Consider the following 12,229-nt stretch of genomic DNA (forward strand, 5'->3'; position numbering starts at 1 on the left):
TTATAGGACTTAGCAAAGTATCGATATCCATTGGTACTGCTGATGGAAGTGCAAGACAGATGTCCAACACGCACTCATCTCCGCATAGCATACATCGAAGCACAGGTTAGATGCAGGTCTGCCATATCGGTCTGAATGAAAGAAACCAGGTCATGTTCAGATCTCTCAGCCTGGCCAATCCAAGGACTCTAGTTATTCGGTCCCGGTAGCGTATTGCTAGGATCGTTTCTTCCATCCTTGTAGGAGTCATGTCCGAGTTTTGGCTTGCCATATCGGAGCAGGAGGGTCAAAAATAAAATGCCTGCTACAAGTCCCAAAATCAGGGGTATGCTGCCAAAGACTGAATGGACAAAATTAGGAATGATTCCTAGAATTGCTTTGAATGGTGTTAACAGTCCCGTAAAAATCGTCTTAAATATGCCTGGGATGCCTGTGGCACTAGACATGTTAAGGAGTTGGCTAAGCATTTCTGTGAAATGCACGGGGCAATTTGTTGATAAAAGGTCATGAATCTCTGATGTTGTCCTTGCAACTAGGAGATCATACGCCTCTTTTGATGACGTGATGGGCACTGTTGTCTGAAAAAGCACAGACTTCATTCTGCTTAAAGTATCAATTCGTATAGAAGAGAAATTCAAACGAGGCCATATGGGAGACTCAGTGTCTCCAGGGCCGTTTGGAAACAATGCTTGCATACAGCATTTGACCATGGAAGTTACGCTTACGAGATATGCTTTCCCTGGCAAAAGGCCACAGCAGCTGCGATCCGTTCTTAGAATGTAACTCCTGTTCGACAGCTGCTTAAAGAAAGGCTCTATCTGCGTTGCAGGTGTGACATGTTGGTGGCATGAAAGGTTGTTAGAATTTCCTTCACAGGCTCCGTGTAATTTAATACCCTGGCACAAAAGTATACCGCTTAGTGAATGTTTACAGTTTTCACCACTAAGAAATACATTTTTGTTGCTGTCACTAAAGCATGTGTGTGTGTATGGTAATTTCAATGTATCCTTTTTCCCAATCGTTCATACTGGCCAGTAGGTATGTATTCAAGGCAATTTTTAAATCGGAAAGTTGTTATCGGAATTGTGATAATCCCGTGTATTATCCATTCAATTACAGGACTTTCTGACATTGTCAATGGTAATCTCTCAAGTTTTTCGATGCTCAGGATTGTATAGTCTGCTCCTTTCTGTGCCAAGCTGATTTGTTTATCAGTAAGGTTAAAGATGGAAAACAATGACGTTGTGTTGATTAAACGCCAAGGCACATAGCCTGAACGAAGATTTTGCAGCGTCCAGCCTAACTGTACAATAGAACGCAATTGTGACTGGCCATGCTGTAACATTAGCAAGTCTTTAACTATTATATCTATGGCAGATGATACAATACTGTCCAGTGAATATATTCTGGAGGACAGAGTCATTAACCCATTTTCCACAACAGAAAGTGATTTTTCCAAATGAATACGATCAATTTCTTGTATTTTTTCAGCTGTTTCAATTTGTGTGACTTTCCAAGCCTCGTTGTATGCCGCATATGATGCTGGCCGCTATGAAGCGTTTTTGACGCCGTTTGCGTGGTCCCAGAATGAAATCGCGCAAATCAGCACCATCTTTAAGTAAAGATAAGTGTTGCTTCATTTCAGCCAGTGTGGATGATTCTAGCCATTCAAGGCACAGCTTCCCTACACTGTATGTTGTTACTATCCTTGGATGTTGTCTCTGGGAGTATCTAGGGTCTTGGCTGGTCATTGTTAACCCCTGTGTTTTATTCAGGAATCTATCTTGACAGTTGTTTGTGTCAGTAGGCCAGATTAACCACTTTTTCCAATCAGGATGTGTTCTGTTTAGATGTAAAATTTTTGATACGTCTATCTCAATATCTGTTGTTGCATTATCAGGTATTGGCTTTGGAATAGACGGTTTGTTAAGGTCTTTAATCTTAGCTAGGCCAAGACAGGTTGTTTGGTGAATTGTTTCATTTAAAAACATTATTTGTTCTGGGATCATGCAGTCTCGAAATAGTGCTTCTATGCCTTGTACCTGCCAATCTTTTGTACCCCAGATTGTTTTTGTTTCAGTGTTATTTTTCCAATAATCAAAACCAAATGTCATCATTTTTACATAAAATGCTTCTGAATATATTAATTTAGTATTTGTCAGCATTGTTTTCAACCCTGCTTTATCTAACAGTTTATAATAGAACGTTTCTGCATCACTGGTGTTAAACCCTGAGAAGTACTGAAATCTCTCATAGAATGTCTTAGAACTGCTTTTAGGTGGAGTAGCACAATGTTCCCATTGGTTATACTTAATAACATTTCTAGGTTGTGCAGATTTATGCAAGTAATGATCACCATAGTGTGTGTAGCAGAACATCTGTTCATAACTAGACGAACCTTGTAAATAATCATGTTCTGTGAATCTTGCTGACATTAGTAAATCAGACATCATATTATTAATACTTTCAAAGTCCCAATCATCAGAGAATGTACTAGGTTTTACAAAGTCACTTAAGGAAACCTTGAATTGATGAGGATATTTCAGGATTTCGACCGGACCATATATTTCATAGTCAGTTTTGTCCCATACTACCCCGCTGGGTATTGGAATGGCTGTGACATTTACTGTTGACAGTTCTCTTTTCTTTACGTGGGATGATCTGTGTGGTTTGAGGACTAAGTTGATGTTCTGACTTGCTGTGTCTATTGAACTGTAATAAACTTTCCTAAAATTAAAACTAAAATTAGGCATAGTAGGAGTATAAATACCCCCGAAATAATCCAATGCTCAATTAATGGTGCATCCAGATATACTTCTTTGATTTGATGAAAGAGTTCTGTTGCTTTTTCTTTAAAAGTCTTTGTTTCTGGCATCACATCTGGGTTGCTTTGATCCTCAGAAAAGTTATCGAAGTTGATGAAGTAGCCAGAGGCGGTTCTGTCAATTGTTGGAATTGTTCTTTCAATTTGTCTTTCGGTAGCACTTTCTGATGCCACATCATTGTAGACTGGTGTTTCTTGACGAACTGTTTCAATTTGTGTTTCAAGAGGCACGAGTTCCATGGCATTATTGCGTAGTCCCTCTCTGTGCACTGCAGGCTTATCGAATGTGATTAGTCTTTCAGTTTGAACCTCTTGGATTGTTGCAAGTTTGGGTATTCTGTTGTTTCTCGGGAGTCCACTGGGACTACTGTTGATTATAGGCCACATGCTTGTGGTTTTATCAGGTCGATTGATACAACTCTGTTCTCCTTTTTACCAGCAAGGGGCGGTAGTACTACTGATCTTGTTCCTTTGATAGCTAAGACAGGTACTGCTTTTCTATAAGAAGGCCCAAATTCCTTCTTCACCGCTATTTTTCTCCGACTAGATCCCCAATCTTTGGAATCCAGACAGGCCTTGCTGGGGCTGGTGGTACCTCGTCAGTGGTAGCTGGCTGTTGCTTTAACTTTATGTTGCTTAAGGATTTTCTTGTTTCATTCAAGTCCTGTAAAACAGCCAAACGATCTTTGATGTCAAAGTCTGTTTTCTTATCTTTTACCACTGATACCTGACTATCTAAGTCCTGAATGTGCATTCTATTTCAGAACAATAGTTTATATGGGCTGAAACCTTTTAGAGAATTTCTTGGCAAGTTGTTTAGGCTTAACTGGACACTTATTAAATGTTTGACCCACCCATCACCCGAACCTAATACCTTCGCTGTTATAGATTGCTTTATGTCCCGGTTTTTTCTTTCTACCGCACTGTTCCCTTCGGGGTGTGACGGACAAGAATACCGCAAGCCAACGCCCATGCTGGCCATGGCCTCCTTATGAGCTCGAGAGCTGAAAGCAGGACCCTGGTCAGAATGGAACATGGCAATTGCGTATGTTCCGATAAAGACTCGCAGATCTTTTATAACCGTTCTGGCGTCAGCCGAGCGCTGGGGCCACATTTTTAAGTGGATTTAGCCTTAATGATTAATAGGACGCTGGATGGCAAGTAGACAGCATTACGCTGTTTCTAATTGGTAACCGGGCAACAGACTGGACCAGTTCACTACTGCGATCCCTGTCACAGTCGGGACAGTTCTTTACATATATTTGATGTTGCACGCTCATTCCCGGCCACCAGTATACTGATTGTAATTCAGTCAGAGATTCCTTGATCTTTTTGTGCCTAGGACCTTCACCCATGTGTGCGTCTGCTATTAAGAACTTTCTCCGGTTCATGTTTGGAATTACCCTATCCCCCACTCCAGGGATTCGAGCAAAAGGAACGGAGTTTGCATCAATTACGTATGCATAATTGAGTGGATAGTTCACGGGTAGTGCTGCACAGTCGCCTTTTACGGACGTTTTTTAATGCCAGCATGGTTTCCCCGTCTATGTATTTTTCTGAACGCTTTTTTGTGGCTACGGAAGCCGGTTTAGTTGCTTCCGCTGTGGCTGTATTAGCCAATGAATTCCCTGCAACGTGAACGCCATCACGTTGATGACTCAGAGTGTGTATCACGTGAGTCTTTTGTAGTTCTTTCTGTAAAAGAGCTACCTGTTACAAAGCATTTTATGCTTGATTGTGGCACTTGTGTCATCTTTGTAATCATTTTCAATCCAGCTCTGTAACTTGTTATTGTAAGAGTTGACGCAAAAATGCAAATCGCACACATTTAGTGTCGGGAATTCACATTCTGCATTTTCAAGCGCCATCTTTAAACATCTGATTTCAGCTCTCTGAGCCCAACAGTTTCTAACTGATTCAGTTTTTGTTATTTTCGGTCTGAATTTACCGCACAGCCAGCGACCTTTATCAATCGCGCAGGCTGCATCGTAGGATTTGCTCTCTACGTTGAAATGCTGTACAAATCTATCTGTATAGATTATACAGGCGTACTGTGGGAGAGGCAGAAGTTCGATTGGCAGAGGATATTCTTCTTCATAAGTCAATTCATTCCGTTTTTGGAATTGCGGGGCGAAATAGTATTTCACATCTTCCGCTCCAAGAGAATCTATACACTGTATCCATTTCGGATCCAGTGACACTGTGGGCAGATTTACTGGGGTGAATAGCGCCTCGAAGGCGGATTCCGCTGTGAGGATATTGATCCTTCTACCATGTGCTAGTTCTCGTTCATTCGCTAATGCAGTTTCTACTGCTTTCACAGTATTTTCTGTTGGACTGAATGTTTTTTCCGCTTGTGTATACAAGTGTGATTTAATTGAAATTGGTACCTTTTCTCCCTCATTAGAGGTCAGGTACGTGAATCCGCATCTTCCTGGGATGATTCGGATTACAAGATCACATGTGTTGTCACGTGTATCTAATTTTGTTTTTGCTAACATGTCTGTTTACAGTGATCTCAAAGTTTCTGTGTGTTTTTGAGTCCAGGTGATTGGTTTAAAATCAGGTTTAATTAGTTCGTAGAGAGGTTTAACTCTCTCGCATAATTTAGAATGTAAGTTCTACCGAAATTCAGAAAGCCTAGAATCGATTGTAAGTTCTTCAGCGTTTTTGGAGCTTGGAGTACAGCGCACTTCTCTAAGAAGTTGTCCGCTAGGCTTTTCCCTTCACTTGATAATTCGTATCCTAAAAATATTACTGTCAGATGGGAAATTCTTGTCTTTTTAAAGTTGAATTTATAACCCTCTGCTGCAAACCCAAGTATAATGGTGTTCACTCTTTTCAAGTGAGTCTCCAAGTCGTCGTCTGTGAGATAGATATCATCTACGTAAGATAATGCCTCATCATCATACATTTGTAGTAACTCTGTTACTCTGGCTGAGAATAGTCCTGGGCTGTTCTTGAATCCGTGTGGGAGCCAACAGAAATTTTTCTGTGACCCCATTACTGAGAAAGCGGTCAAGTATCTGCTTTCTGGTGCAATGTTTTGACAAAAGAAACCATTAGATTTGTCTAATGTCGTTTTATATTTTTTCCTAACTATGTTGTTCATTAGTGCAGCACTGTGCGAATTTTGTACTGCAAATGTTTTGCAACATGAGTTAAGGTGTCTGTAATCCAAAACTAGACGATATGAATTGTCTGGCTTGGAGACAGGAAACAAAGGATTGTTCATTTGAGAGGTGCATGTTTCAATCACCCCCTTGTATTCAAGTTGACCTAAAATCTCCCTGACTTGTTTTTCAGCTTCTTGCTTAATGGGATACTGCCTTTGTGCAGTTGGTTGACTTTTTAACTTGATTTTGTGAGGAGGAGAGTCCTCATCCCATCCTACATGATTTTTATATAATGCTGGTGCCTGGGCTACTGCCCATTTCCTTGCATAAGTATATTTTTTGTGAATCAGAATGTGATTCGAGAAGGCAGGCATAATCATTTCTTCGCCACAAGGGCACTCCCTGACAAACTCTGGGGGCCAATCTTTTTCAGCTAACAGAATGTCATAGCCTTTTGAGAGTTTATCCCAAAATAGACCTCTTATTTTCCTAGTCTTATCACACTCTATACGCAATGTTATTTCGTATATCTTATGGGGCTCGCTAACTCTGGTGTCGGCAGTTTCTACTTGAATGTATTCATTCGTGTCCACTGTCTCCAGATGACTCATCAGGATCTTGCGAGCTATGGTGATTTCTGCTGCACTGTCTAGCATTGTCTGTGCCCACTCCCCGTTTTTCAACTGTGTCCTCAGTATTCTCGGTATGTTTGATTACTCTAATACTGGCTACCTTCTTTCTTGGAAATTGAGATTTTTTACTCTTAGCAGGTTCCTTGTCTTTGGACTTGGTGTACTCTCCTGGATCTTACCGTCCTCTTCTTTCCGATTTCAGCGAAAAAGATCGAGAGGGACGTGTATCAATACTTTGATATCTATCAGGCTTTTCAAATTATCCCTATTTCTAAGGTTATATCTCATCTCAGAGGGCTCCCTCTGGGGAGACTGGTGTTCTCGAGTCGGAGCTCTTTCCCTCCATCGAGGAGACCATCCTCTGGACTGGAAAACTTTTTCCTTGGGAGTGGATTGTTTATTTCCATCCCAGCTCTTTTTAGGAGTGTTTGAATTATTTTTAATAAATAATGTTACTAACTCTCTATATGCCTTTGTTAATTCTCTTATTTTAACTAAGAGTTCTTCACTTGACATTTTATCAATGTCTGGATGTGGTGTGTAGCTGGCTTGAACCGGCCACGTTGCTCCTGGTCTACCTTGTGGACCGAGCCTGGTAATATGATCATTATGTTTTAGTGCGCCTTTAAACCAGAGCAGATGCTCTTGGAATTTTAATGGGATTTAAAACTCCTCGAAAGGAGCGTATTCTTCCCGTGGATCCCCTACTATGTAGTAGTGGAACTCGTGTGTTGCGGCGTTTGCCGCTGGAAATTTTATCCAAGAATAGAATACCTCTGTCTGCCGATATTCGTGTGCCTCTATCACGAAGACGACTGTGCCACCTTCTGTGGTCAGTCCATTGTCTATAAGTTTGACGTTATAGATTTTCTTAAATGTGCCGGGATGATTATTGCACCCGGTTCAGTAGTCCCTGTACCATCGGGACCCTGCTGAGTCGCATTTACTGCGGCATCATCGTCTGACATTTTATTGTCAGGAAGGTTTTGCAGAGCAGGTCTCCAAGGAGACAAAGATTAGGTGCACAATATTTTGGAACACTGTATCCTTCAACTTTGAATAAACCAGAGCTTTACATAGGAATCTCTTCCTACTATGTTCGGGCGGATTTTAACCTTTCACCCACTCCAGACGTCTATTGGAGTATTTACGGTAGAAAGGGGTCTGTGCGAAAAATGCACGACTGACTTACTCTAACGTCTTGCGTTAGTTTTATCGCCTTACCAAACGTTGGGCGCCATGTAGTGTAGTTCCTATTTTCCCAATAGGCCCTGCGCATTGGAATAACATAAACAGAGGTATGGACGTAGAAGTGCGGATCTTCCAGGTCTCCACTGACTATGCTAAACTTAATTGGGTTTGTTACCAACTAGCTCAGAGGTCACTGGAAATTTTCTTGACTGAATAGGAAGTGATCAGTTTCCCTGGTACAGACAAGAAGGGATTCAGTTTTCCAACAACCGCATAAACATGACAACTTTGCTCCTTAGAATGAGAGTCAATCTCTAGAGTCCTGTGAAACAATAGACAGTTTTTTTACTCAGTCAGTTGTGCAGATTACTTTCACCAAGATGTAGAGAAATAGAGAGATGGGCGTTTTCAATAAAAAGGTATTATTTATTGAACAGTCTTTCTTCTCATGCAAGAGAAATGAATTGCCACAATTGCAAGACTAGTTATTATAAAAAGTACGTACAGTAAAATGAGGATTGCGAAATAATACTGTAAAAGCATTGATATGGTTTCTTAGCCATACAATGTTTAAAATGAATAAAATATATACATTCATATATACATTTAGCTAACGTACTCAACTGGTGCTTCTAACTACGCCTACCCCAGTGTACCTGACCTAAGGCTAATACTTGGGAGGAAGTAAGTAAGTAGCAGTTTTAGTTAAGTTGGTTTTGCCAAGGTTTGCTTCAAGAATTCTCTCTAAGGGTTTAGTCAACACCATACCTTTGGAATAGAATGTTGGAGGTCTTGTATCTCCTTCCAGGACTCGATATCCCAGTTACTCGCAAGAGTAGGCTGGAAACGCCGGAGCTGGATTTTCTCGGCAGGAGAAAAGACAGCGTCTCTCTCAGCGCGTCGAAGAGGAGGAGGGGCAGCGTCCGTGGGCAGCTTGTATCTGCTGGGCTCTGCAGGGGACAGCTGTTCTGCTCCTATGTTCACCACACCATCGCTATCATCGATGTCATTGAGGCAGCGTTTGCTTAAGGCAACGTTGGTAATATTTATACCTGAAAGGTGCCTTGTTTGACAAAAGTTTTTGGACATAAGACGTCAATAAAGATGTCACTAGGAAGTTATCGTCTCTCAGTGCTCATTAGAGTACTATTACTAATCAAAACATAGCAAGCCGGGCTTTCCCAGGTTGCTGAGTTTTTATCTTGTTGAAGAACTCAGAGTGTAATCCAGGAATCTTAGATAGTGGCTTCTGCTGTGTCATTTGCTCTAATGAGCTGCAGAAGAAGCTGCAGAGGAAGAGATTCTGAAATGTGGCTCTGATCGTGTTAGGCCAGAGACGAGTTTCTGAAATATCATTCTTGATCGTTTATGCCATTATGGGGGAATAAATGGATTATAGCCGTATATGGGCATAAGGTCACAGTATTGATCGGGGTCCTAGATTAGAATGCGACACCCACTCCACGAATTTATGTCCATCAATTTACAAAAAAACTATAGCAAAAGATGCATGTGTAACATTACCCACCCCAAAATACATATTTGCATTTGAAATGGCGTATTTGCAATACAAGTAATTATTTGTACTGTACGTCTTTAAGCATAGAAATCATTCAAAATTATAGCATATGCAATCAGTGAACGATTTAGCGAAAAAATTACACATGAAACATCTCTTAATACAGAAAAGAAAGGCGAGATAATTTCATCACATATAAATGTAATTGCTGTAACATGTGCTAGAGGCTGATGTAAAGTTATTATGTCTCTAGAATTACCTAAAAAAAAAAATCTTCTGTTCTTTATGAATAGGTCTACTTTAAGCAACGAATTTTTGTGCCAGAAAAAGGTAAATATTTTTTAAAAGTGTTCAATTCAAAAAAATTCTTGTTGAACAGGGGAATAGAGTTCCAACGCTTTTCAGCAGTTTTTGTTGATCAAAACTGAAGGCCGAATTGAGAGTTCATGGGAACGCTATGTGTCGGAATGCTTTTCTAAAGTTATTGTTTCTGTTCGGGGAGAACATCATATCAGACAGGCTCTCAAAAAATTGGTCTACAAAATCAGGTGACAGTTCGACCAAGTTCGATAGTGCTGTAACTTGGCAGGTGTGAGAATGATTGCTATCATCAAAGTCTGGATCAGCAATGCTCACAGAAGGTCGTACCTGGGTGATGTTGCTTTTATTTTTCGCTCCACTGTCACCAACTAGTCGTAGCACAGGAGTCTCAACGAATGCCGTCATCAGGATTGGTAGCCGCTGGGGACAACACAATGCGTGAGCCGTTATAGGACTTAGCAAAGTATCGATATCCATTGGTACTGCTGATGGAAGTGCAAGACAGATGTCCAACACGCACTTATCTCCGCATAGCATACATCGAAGCACAGGTTAGATGCAGGTCTGCCATATCGGTCTGAATGAAAGAAACCAGGTCATGTTCAGATCTCTCAGCCTGGCCAATCCAAGGACTCTAGTTATTCGGTCCCGTTAGCGTATTGCTAGGATCGTTTCTTCCATCCTTGTAGGAGTCATGTCTGAGTTTTGGCTTGCCATATCGGAGCAGGAGGGTCAAAAATAAAATGCCTGCTACAAGTCCCAAAATCAGGGGTATGCTGCCAAAGACTGAATGGACAAAATTAGGAATGATTCCTAGAATTGCTTTGAATGGTGTTAACAGTCCCGTAAAAATCGTCTTAAATATGCCTGGGATGCCTGTGGCACTAGACATGTTAAGGAGTTGGCTAAGCATTTCTGTGAAATGCACGGGGCAATTTGTTGATAAAAGGTCATGAATCTCTGATGTTGTCCTTGCAACTAGGAGATCATACGTCTCTTTTGATGACATGATGGGCACTGTTGTCTGAAAAAGCACAGACTTCATTCTGCTTAAAGTATCAATTCGTATAGAAGAGAAATTCAAACAAGGCCATATGGGAGTCTCAGTGTCTCCAGGGCCGTTTGGAAACAATCTTGCATACAGCATTTGACCATGGAAGTTACGCTTACGAGATATGCTTTCCCTGGCAAAAGGCCACAGCAGCTGCGATCCGTTCTTAGAATGTAACTCCTGTTCGAGAGCTGCTTAAAGAAAGGCTCTATCTGCGTTGCAGGTGTGACATGTTGGTGGCATGAAAGGTTGTTAGAATTTCCTTCACAGGCTCCATGTAATTTAATACCCTGGCACAAAAGTATACCGCTTAGTGAATGTTTACAGTTTTCACCACTAAGAAATACATTTTTGTTGCTGTCACTAAAGCATGTGTGTGTGTATGGTAATTTCCATGTTGACTTAATGTATCCTTTTTCCCAATCGTTCATACTGGCCAGTAGGTATGTATTCAAGGCAATTTTTAAATCGGAAAGTTGTTATCGGAATTGTGATAATCCCGTGTATTATCCATTCAATTACAGGACTTTCTGACATTGTCAATGGTAATCTCTCAAGTTTTTCGATGCTCAGGATTGTATAGTCTGCTCCTTTCTGTGCCAAGCTGATTTGTTTATCAGTAAGGTTAAAGATGGAAAACAATGACGTTGTGTTGATTAAACGCCAAGGCACATAGCCTGAACGAAGATTTTGCAGCGTCCAGCCTAACTGTACAATAGAAGGCAATTGTGACTGGCCATGCTGTAACATTAGCAAGTCTTTAACTATTATATCTATGGCAGATGATACAATACTGTCCAGTGAATATATTCTGGAGGACAGAGTCATTAACCCATTTTCCACAACAGAAAGTGATTTTTCCAAATTAAATACGATCAATTTCTTGTATTTTTTCAGCTGTTTCAATCTGTGTGACTTTCCAAGCCTCGTTGTATGCCGCATATGATGCTGGCCGCTATGAAGCGTTTTTGACGCCGTTTGCGTGGTCCCAGAATGAAATCGCGCAAATCAGCACCATCTTTAAGTAAAGATAAGTGTTGCTTCATTTCAGCCAGTGTGGATGATTCTAGCCATTCAAGGCACAGCTTCCCTACACTGTATGTTGTTACTATCCTTGGATGTTGTCTCTGGGAGTATCTAGGGTCTTGGCTGGTCATTGTTAACCCCTATGTTTTATTCAGGAATCTATCTTGACAGTTGTTTGTGTCAGTAGGCCAGATTAACCACTTTTTCCAATCAGGATGTGTTCTGTTTAGATGTAAAATTTTTGATACGTCTATCTCAATATCTGTTGTTGCATTATCAGGTATTGGCTTTGGAATAGACGGTTTGTTAAGGTCTTTAATCTTAGCTAGGCCAAGACAGGTTGTTCGGTGAATTGTTTCATTTAAAAACATTATTTGTTCTGGGATCATGCAGGCTCGAAATAGTGCTTCTATGCCTTGTACCTGCCAATCTTTTGTACCCCAGATTGTTTTTGTTTCAATGTTATTTTTCCAATAATCAAAACCAAATGTCATCATTTTTTCATAAAATGCTTCTGAATATATTAATTTAGTATTTGTCAGCATTGTT

This window comes from Lissotriton vulgaris, chromosome 2_2 (genome assembly GCF_964263255.1).
Source record: "Lissotriton vulgaris chromosome 2_2, aLisVul1.2, whole genome shotgun sequence".
Lineage (NCBI taxonomy): Eukaryota > Metazoa > Chordata > Amphibia > Caudata > Salamandridae > Lissotriton > Lissotriton vulgaris.